The sequence below is a fragment of the Cupressus sempervirens genome, chromosome 4 (genome assembly GCF_028749045.1).
Source record: "Cupressus sempervirens isolate cs-2001-9-10 chromosome 4, ASM2874904v1, whole genome shotgun sequence".
Taxonomy (NCBI): Eukaryota; Viridiplantae; Streptophyta; class Pinopsida; order Cupressales; family Cupressaceae; genus Cupressus; species Cupressus sempervirens.
In genome coordinates, this window is record NC_143121.1 from 577,150,598 (window position 1) to 577,160,372 (window position 9,775).

At 38.6% G+C, this 9,775-nt stretch overlaps 1 protein-coding gene across 2 annotated transcripts in view; it reads right to left on the reverse strand.

Annotated features, from left to right (window-relative positions):
* LOC149562513 (vesicle transport protein GOT1-like) overlaps positions 1 to 8,697 on the reverse strand; it is a 54,350-nt gene extending 45,653 nt beyond the window's left edge. Inside the window, exon 1 of one of the 2 annotated variants that reach the window (XM_089823890.1) lies at positions 8,468 to 8,697. The gene's annotated coding sequence lies outside the window, so the exon portion shown is untranslated. The remainder of the gene's footprint in view (positions 1 to 8,467) is intronic. The other variant, XM_089823889.1, reaches the window with a different exon arrangement.
* Between the last annotated feature and the right edge of the window lie 1,078 nt (positions 8,698 to 9,775).

A 9,775-nucleotide genomic window follows, 5' to 3' on the forward strand; every position in this document is an offset into this window, starting at 1 on the left:
CCATATTTTAACCCTTTGATGGTATTCTTGTCTATGCTTTGGCTATCATAAATTGAGAAAATTGGTTGTTGAGATAGGATTTCTTTAATGTCTCATTATCTAACCTCTCAGATCAAAACAAAATAGGTCAAGTTTGTTTATTTATTTTATCCTTATGCAGATCCTTGAAGAATAAATTGGTGTTCACATCAGCAACCTTGTTTTTTGTTTTAGATTTTAGAGAATAATAAAAGGAGATTCACCTAAAAATTTAAAGACAGAATTTCAACATCCATTGTTTTATTTTGTGTTGCCAGGAAAGTAACAAATTAAAACAACAGTGGCTGGGATTTTAGTTTCATTTGGTGAGTTTCAGCACATGAATACGTGCCCTAACCTTATTGATCTGTTGCCCAAGTTACAGAAGCTAGAGATAATCGAATTGAAAATGTGCACTAGTCACTTCTAAAGAGTGGTCATGGTGACATGGAAATTGGACCTTATTCAAGAATGAGCAACCCTGGCCTTGTCAGAGGATTTCCCTAGCAAAGTGAGTGTTGGCTAGGCCTAGACCAAAACACATATCATTCCCACTTGTTATTACAAGCTATGGACTTACATAGGTAGCATGTATAGGAACGAAAATAAACAGGTTGGATTCATTGATATCTTGAGGATCTCAGATGTGCCCTCAAGAAGCAAACTAAGGAGAAGATGATCTCTATACAATGCAGTAACCAAAAAGTTCAATAGTTATGTCAAAACAATTCCCTTGTTACACAGACAAATTCATTACTAATAAGGGAGTGATCCCAGCAGTAGAAATTCGGAAATGTGAAAACTTTATTTAACGCTGTTGCTTATTCATATCCATATCCATATCCAGTAGTGTATCGAGAAACATGTAATGTCCCCATCTTTTTAGCATATCAGTGGAGTTCTTAGCTTTTACATTCTCCAAAGGCTAAGTGGAGAAATAAGGAGAAATTGATAAAATTAATTTCTTATAAAGTCAAAAGTCAAAAAAAAAAAAAAAATGACTTTATATTTAATTAATTTAATTTATTGGAGAATGCATTAATTATTGGAAGGGGGAAGCTTCTAGTAATTTAATTTTCTAGAAGCACAATTAATTATTGTATTGCAAGGGAGAAGCTTCTAGCAAGTGCATTAATTATTGGGAGGGGGAAACTTCTAAATTATTAAATATTTTATTTAATTATTGTATTGCAAGAGAGAAGCTTCTAGCAAGTGCATTAATTATTGGAAGGGGGAAACTTTTAGAGAATGCAATTATTAAATATTTTATTTCCTTCTACGAGGGTCAAGGAAAAGTATAAAAAGAGGTGAGAGCTTCATTGTTTATCCTCTGATTTTGTGAATTGCATTTGATATCAAGTTGGGAGAAGAAACTAAGGTTTCTGATTTCAGCCAGCCATTGGAAAACGTCAACTCTTCAGTGTTGCAACCATTTGAGGTGGTGAAATATCCATTGAATTTGGTATTTGGGAGAGCTTCAATTCAGGGGTTCTATTTTGTGCTTAAATTGGAAAATAAATTTTGATTGCTACAGTACGCATGCAAAATGTCGCACTACAGTGTCTATGCTTGATTTATTTCCATTCTTCGGCATCACTATTATCATTGTACTTCATCAACATATGATTTTGCTGTAATAATTCAGAATCAAAAATTTTGGCATCATTGTTACATCTCGTTTCCATGTATTTGCACTAATAATACCAAAAGAATTGCATTTGAATATTAGTTCCTTGAGGGGTTACTACAGTGGTATCAAAGCTTGCTTGCAAAGTGTTTGACGAAATGTCAAACAACTAAAGTATAAAGAATTTTGGTGTTTGAAGAAGTTATAATCTGTTGGGGTTACTTCAGTGGTATCAGAGCGGTTCCCTGCCAGCCTGAGAGGGTTTATGCAGCCACCATTCAATTTAGTCTACAAAAGCCAAAACAAAAGGGCTCTATTTACACAAGGAACCAGCACAGCTAAGAACATGGCTGATAGACATTCTCAAAGCCCACCCAGAATTATGAGAGATGATGAGGCTTTACAGCATCAGGATAGGCTTCTACAGTCAATAGAGGCAAGTACACAGGCAATGATGGCTATGATGCAACATTTGATTGGGGAAAACAGGAGAAATAATCATGACCAGGATGACAGGAGCATAGCAGGATCACATCATAGGACTCGGTCTGGGATAGCTGACAGACCCACACGTCCTACATTCAAGGAAGAAACTCCAGCACTCACACCTGATGCTATGGTAACAAATATTGCAGATGAACTCCGACAAGTGAGGAATGAGTGGGATTCATTACCAGCATATGTATAGGACGGATGGATATTTGACAGGTACCTGAACTACAAAGTTGTCAGGCAAAAGCAGGCAAATAAACGCAGTGAGTTGCAACAAGTCACCAACAAGTTGGCATTACCCACATTTGATGGCAGTGGGAAAATGACTGCTCGTGCTTGGATTCATAAGGTGGATACTTTCCTATCTCTGAAGACTATGACAGAATTTGAAGCACTCAAGTATGCCACTTTACACTTAGACGGGGCAGCTCATGATTAGTGGACACATGGCATGATCACATTGCAACACAATCAAGTAACCACTTATCAGGAGTTCGTGGATAGATTGATTGGAAGGTTTGATAAAAAGGATCCTGAAGTTTATTTCCGGGAGGTAGCCCAATTGAGACAGTCAGGAGGCTTAGAACAATTTATCAATGACTTCCAGAAGCTTGCAATGATGGTGCCTGACATTTCAAAACGGAGGCTAGTCATTTTATTCACAGAGGGATTGACTGAACCACTCAAGGGGCAGGTAAAGGCCTTTGATCATCCTACATTACAGGAAGCCATGAAGAAAGCCCGCAGTATGGAACTTGCAGCTCCAGCAAACCGGTGTAGTTCGAAAGGTTCTTCATCATTTAGAGATAACAAAGGGGGATTCAGCAAGGGTAAAGAGAAGGTTAGTGACTCAAAAGGCAAGTCAGTTGCACCTTTGGATAAGGAGACGCTTAATGACCTGCGTAAGAAGAAGCTATGCTTCTTTTGCAAAGGTCCCTATGAGTTTGGTCATGACTGTCCTATGAGGCCTAAGGGGAAGGCTAACCGAGTGATGTGGGCTTATTACAAGGGTTCGGATTTAGATAGCTCAGAGCGCCATGATGAGGATCCTGATGAGGCAGAGGGTGAACAGGAGGTAGATAGTGCTGAGAAAAAAGAGACTCCAGAGCTACATTTACAGGAGGCACGCCTGTCTAGTATTCAGAGAGAGGGATCTTTCAGACTTCGAGGAGTCTTGGCTAGACAAAAGGTTATTACTCTGTTGGATATAGGTGCCACACATAATTTCATTGATGCATGATTTGTGGAGAGGCGTGGACTCATTACTGAGGAGTTCGAGGGATTGAGAGTCAAGGTAGCTAATGGATATACTCTTCGTTGTGACAGGATGGTGTGAGATCTACCTTTGCACCTCAACAACTATGAGTTCAAGGCGAACTATCATGTGGTCAACATGGGTGACATGGACACAGTACTTGGGATGCAGTGGCTACATTCTTTGGAGGAGGTTACCCTGAGACTGAAGGATATGGAGATACGATTCGAGGTGGATGGCAGGACTCATGTGTTGAAGGCTATCCATAATGGTGATGTCAAGACGATCTCATTTAGGAGGATGGAGAGATTAGCCAAGCATGATGATATAGAGTGGGCGGCAATATGCACCTTGATGCCTACCCAGGAGGAGCAGCATAAGACTGAATATCATCCGGATATTCAGAAATTGAGAACCAAGTATGAGAAGGCATCCAGCGAGATTCCACCAGGCAGGCCACCAGACAGAGGCATTGAGCACATTATCGAGCTGGAGGAAGGCGCTAAGCCTGTCATGATCACACCATACTGGCACCCAAAACGACTCAAGGATGAGATCGAGAGGACCATCAAGGAGTTGCTAACAGTGGGACACATCTGACCAAGTAAGTCACCTATAGCATATTCTGTTGCTTTGGTAAAAAAGAAGGATGGTACTCTACGAATGTGTACTGATTATAGGGTGTTGAATAAGAGAACTATAAAGAACAGGTATCCCATCCCACGCATCGATGAGTTGATTGATGAATTGCATTGGGCTTGTTATTTCACAAAAATTGATTTGAGATAAGGCTATCACCAGATCAGAGTTCGAGAGCAGGATATTGAGAAAACTGCCTTTAGATGTCATTGTGGGCACTTCGAGTTTGTAGTCATGCCTTTTGGTTTGACTAATGCACCTGCCACTTTCCAGTCCACTATGAACAAGGTCTTCCACCATCAGTTGAGGAAATTTGTGCTGGTGTTCTTTGATGATATTTTGATCTATAGCAGGACTTGGCAGGAACATTTAGAACACTTGGAGACAGTATTGAGCATTCTACAGAGGGAGTCCTTGTATGCCAAGGAGTCCAAATGTGATTTGGGGATGACAGAGCTGTTGTATCTTGGACACATCATTAGTGTGAAGGGAGTGCGGATGGATCCTGAAAAGATCTACGCTATTGTTGATTGGCCACCACCAGAGAACCTTACGCAGTTGAGGGGGTTCCTTGGTCTATGTGGATTCTATCATAGGTTTGCCAGTGGCTACTCACGACACGCAGCACCTATGACAGATTTTCTAAAAAAAGGGGCATTTGTGTGGACTCAGGAGGCACAGGATTGTTTCATGCGGTTCAAGGAAATAATGACTACATGCCCAGCATTAGCATTGCTTGATTTCACGAAGCCATTTGAGCTTCAATGTGATGCTTGTGGAGAGGGAGTTGGTGTTGTACTCATGCAAGACAAGCATCCTATAGCTTATGAGAGCAAGAAACTCAGAGAGCCTGAGAGATCATTCAACATATATGATAAAGAGATGTTGGCCATCATGCATGCCTTGGCCAAATTCAGACAGTATCTTGTGGGCTGCAAATTTTGTATTAAAACTGATCATAACAGTTTGAGGCACTTTTTGGGACAGCGGGACCTGAACGATCGTCAGCAGAAGTGGGTGAGTAAGTGATAGGCCTATGATTTTGATATCACATATGTGAAGGGGACATAAAATGTTGTTGCAGATGCTTTATCTCATAGGCCACACTTCACTTCTATGATTCAAATATCAGAGGATTGGCGACACTTGATTGTAGCAGAATATGCCAGAGACACATAGGCCTCTGAAATAGTGGAGGGAACAGTGATCGACACCAGGTACACTCTTGTAGATGATTTGATCATTTACAAGAATAGGATTTACTTAGTCCCAAGATCGAAAGTGAAGCAGTTGATTTTGAGAGCACTCCATGATTCACCTACAGCAGGCCATCCCGAGTATTTCAAGACTTACAAGTTAGTTCGGAAGCGGTTCACTTGGAAGGGGCTTAAGGCTGATGTTTTGCAGTATGTGCATAAGTGTCTTGTTTGTTAGCAGAACAAACAAGAGCACACTATTCCAGTAGGGCTCCTACAACCACTTCCTATTCCTGACAGGAAATGGGAGTGCATCTCCATGGATTTTATCACGGGCTTGCCCAAGGCCCAAGGGCACGATTGTATCTATGTGGTGGATAGACTGACAAAATATGCTCACTTCTTCCCTATCACTACTACATACTCAGCAGCTCAGGTGGCATAGGTCTTCTTCAGGGAGGTTTTCAGATTACATGGTTTGCCTTGGAACATTGTGAGTGACAGGGGCAGCCGCTTCATGAGTCACTTCTGGCAGGAGGTATTCCAGTTCTGTGGCACCGAGCTTACACCTAGCACTAGTTATCACCCACAGAACGATGGTCAAACGGAGATTATGAACAAATGGGAGGAAGGGTATTTGAGAAATTATGTAGCAGCTCAGCAGTGAGCTTGGGTCAGATGGATATATCTCTGTGAGTATTGCTACAATACTACATACCATATGACTATACAAATGACACCCTTCATGGCACTTTACGGTTATGAGGCACCCAATTTCTTAGATTTGTTGTTGGGTGACAGTCAGGTACCCCGTGCAGGTGAACTATTACAAGAGAGTAAGGATATAGTTGCTACTCTCAGGTACAACATTGCTAGAGCTCAAAACCAGCAAAAGCAGTATGCAGACTAGAAGAGGACTGAGCGTAGTTTTGAGGTAGATGATATGGTCTACCTCATGTTGCAGCCATATAGGCAATCCACTCTCAAGAAAAGTGGTGCAGAGAAACTCAAGCCACGATATTATGGACCATTTAGGATCGTCAAGCGAGTTGGTGAGGTGGCTTATGAGTTGGAGCCAATGTGTTTCATGTGTCATGCCTCAAAAAGGCGTCGGGTCAGAATGTGGTGCCTTCTGCAATATTTCCTCCCTTGGATGATGAGGGAAAATTGATATTGGTGCCAGAGGCTATCATCGATTTCAAGGAAAGGAACTTGAGGCAGTGCACTATAAGGGAGTATTTGGTAAAATGGAAGGACTTGCCAGTTGAGGATGCGACATGGGAGAATGAGGAGATTTTTCAGCATCCAGACTTAAAGTTGCTTGTGGACTAAAATTTCAAGGAGGGTGGACTGTAATGTCCCCATCTTTTTAGCATATACATGGAGTTCTTGGCCTTTACATTCTCCGAAGGCTAAGTGGAGAAATAAGGAGAAATTGATAAAATTAATTTCTTATAAAGTCAAAAAAAAAAAATTTTAAAAGAGTGACTTTATATTTAATTAATTTAATTTATTGGAGAATACATTAATTATTGGAAGGGGGAAGCTTCTAGTAATTTAATTTTCTAGAAGCACAATTAATTATTGTATTGCAAGGGAGAAGCTTCTAGCAAGTGCATTAATTATTGGGAGGGGGAAACTTCTAAATTATTAAATATTTTATTTAATTATTGTATTGCAAGAGAGAAGCTTCTAGCAAGTGCATTAATTATTGGAAGGGGGAAACTTTTAGAGAATGCAATTATTAAATATTTTATTTCTTTCTATGAGGGTCAAGGAAAAGTATAAAAAGAGGTGAGAGCTTCATTGTTTATCCTCTGATTTTGTGAATTGCATTTGATATCAAGTTGGGAGAAGAAACTAAGGTTTTCAATTTCAACCAGCCATTGGAGAACGTCAACTCTTCAGTGTTGCAACCATTTGAGGTGGTGAAATATCTATTGAATTTGGTATTTGGGAGCTTCAATTCAGGAGTTCTATTTTGTGCTTAAATTGGAGAATAAATTTTGATTGCTACAGTACGCATGCAGGATGCCGCACTACAGCATCTATGCTTGATTTATTTCCATTCTCTGACATCACTATTATCATTGTACTTCATCAGCATATGATTTTGTTGTAATAATTCAGAATCAAAAATTTTGGCATCATTGTTACATCTCGTTTCCATGTATTTGCACTAATAATACCAAAAGAATTGCATTTGAATATTAGTTCCTTGAGGGGTTACTACAGTGGTATCAGAGCTTGCTTGCAAAGTGTTTGACGAAATGTCAAACAACTAAAGTATAAAAAATTTTGGTGTTTGAAGAAGTTATAACCTGTTGGGGTTACTACAGTAGCATCAGAGCTTGCTTGCAAAGTGTTTGATGAAATGTCAAACAACTAAAGTATAAAAAAATTTGGTGTTTGAAGAAGTTATAACGTATTGGGGTTACTACAAAACAAATCTTGTGGAAATCCCAGTGGCAACACCAATATCATCAGCTGGCTACGATAGGGTTATACTTCGTATAAAATCCAGTTGCTCCAGATTATCTGCCAATGGTGAATCGTTAACACTGAGGACAAAGGCGAGGGCATAGGAATAAGTAAAGCCATGAGTATAGGCGCCTAGTAGAGCAGTTTACCCAGCAATGCTAAAAGAGGCAGATTCTTAAAAAGAGAAGAAATCTTACAGACTTCAATTTCAACTTGACTGACAATCTTCATAGATTTTCGATTTAAACGGTGTTGGTTTCTGCCTCGTTCTATCACTTTTGCTGAGTTAAAGATAACTACAATGAAGCGGGCCTGGAATCTGGTGTGGTTTCCTTGTAAAAAATTCTAGGGTGCATTCCATTGAGACACTGCGTCTATTAGTCACGAGAATGTGGTCCAAGTCCAAAGGTTGCGGAGGAAAGATAACTGGGAAAATTTGTGAGGGCGTAATTAGACTTCCAAATCCCTTTCTACGATAAGCAAGCATGGAATGTCTGTGTAAATGGAAAAGTAGTCAGGATGACATTAAAAGATTCTGTAGCACATTGGAACCTAATGTTTATTATTCTTACGAATGCGGTCCAAACTTAAAATTGAGCCACAAAATAAGGCTGATTTATCAATCTCTGAAACCAAAAGTAATCATCAAATAGAAAGGGGAAAACAAATCTCTCATTGAGTAATTACTCCATGCCAATTAAAACAGAAAATTCCCATGCAGAGAAATGTGTATAATATTTTCAAATTATTGATATATACCTCTATCAATTTATAAGCCTAGTTTGAGAATTGCGAGATGGTTTTTCCTCTGATTGAACAGTGTTGGTTTGACCGGACAACATTGCGAATATTAGAGTGCCAGTGTAGAAGAGATCTGAGACTCGTGTTTTGTTAAAACAAACTCTGAACTTCTGGTTCGACTTGATTAAGAGATTTGAGATTTTGCCAATACCGATGGTCCCTAAAATTTTAGAACAATTAACAATCTTGCTTGATGCGGAAGATACATTATATTTATCAAATTTAGAACATTTAAAAAATTGTTGTGGTGGGTTGGAGACAATCGCAGAAAATATTTTGACTTTTCTTTTCTTCTTCTTGTTTTTTTGGATGCCTTTTCTTAAAAAAATTATTTGGCTTTGTGATTGCGATAATGCTTTTATAAGTGCTTATTTTATATTTAGTCTTATTAGTCCCTTTATTTAGGTTGGTGAATTATAGTTTTCAAACCTATAATTTGGTATTAGTTGTTACTTCTTTTGTCCTCCTAATTCTAAAAATTCTCATTTATACCATGGTTCTAACAAAAAAAAATTATTACACAAAATTTTCAAATTTTATTTCTATTTTTTATTTGCTCTCTCCATTTATTCAGCAGTCTTTTAATTTTCCTACTCTTAAAAATCAAAAATAGCACTTGAGGGATTCATGACACTTCGCAAACATATGTCAATTCACTAAAAATAGGTTTCGAGGGATTAATGGCTTTTGCAAGCATGTCTCTTCTATGTTTCCTCTAGCATGGTATGGGCTTCCAAACATGTCATTTGAATGAATATTATATTTTGCATCTATTGCATACCCATAAATCCCTTCTAAAGTCTTGTTAATCATTATTTTCTTTATAAAATGCTCACCATTTTATTCTAAAACAAAGCTCCATAGCTCAATCAAACCCTAAAGTCTTGCATCATCTATGTCTTATTATGTGGATCTAAGTTTAGTGCAGGCAGGTTGGATGTTAGCAAGGGATGTGGAATTTGTTTCTATGTCTCTCAACATACATTTGTTTGAATGTTTCAAAAACCATTTAATCAAATCCATATTTTGCAAAGAAAATAATTCTTGAATGGTTGTTTGTACACATTTAAAAACTTCCATTTTAGCGCCAATGAATGAGGAATGTTAGGAAGCATCGTGGAATCTAGATTTGCACCCATCAATTGCATTTCCTAAGAATTTCAAAGGATTTATATTAAATATATATTGCTCCATATTATGTAACCATGGAGGCTTCATGAGACATAGTCCTTGAAGGTGCTAAAAAGATAGTTCACAAAGCTTGCA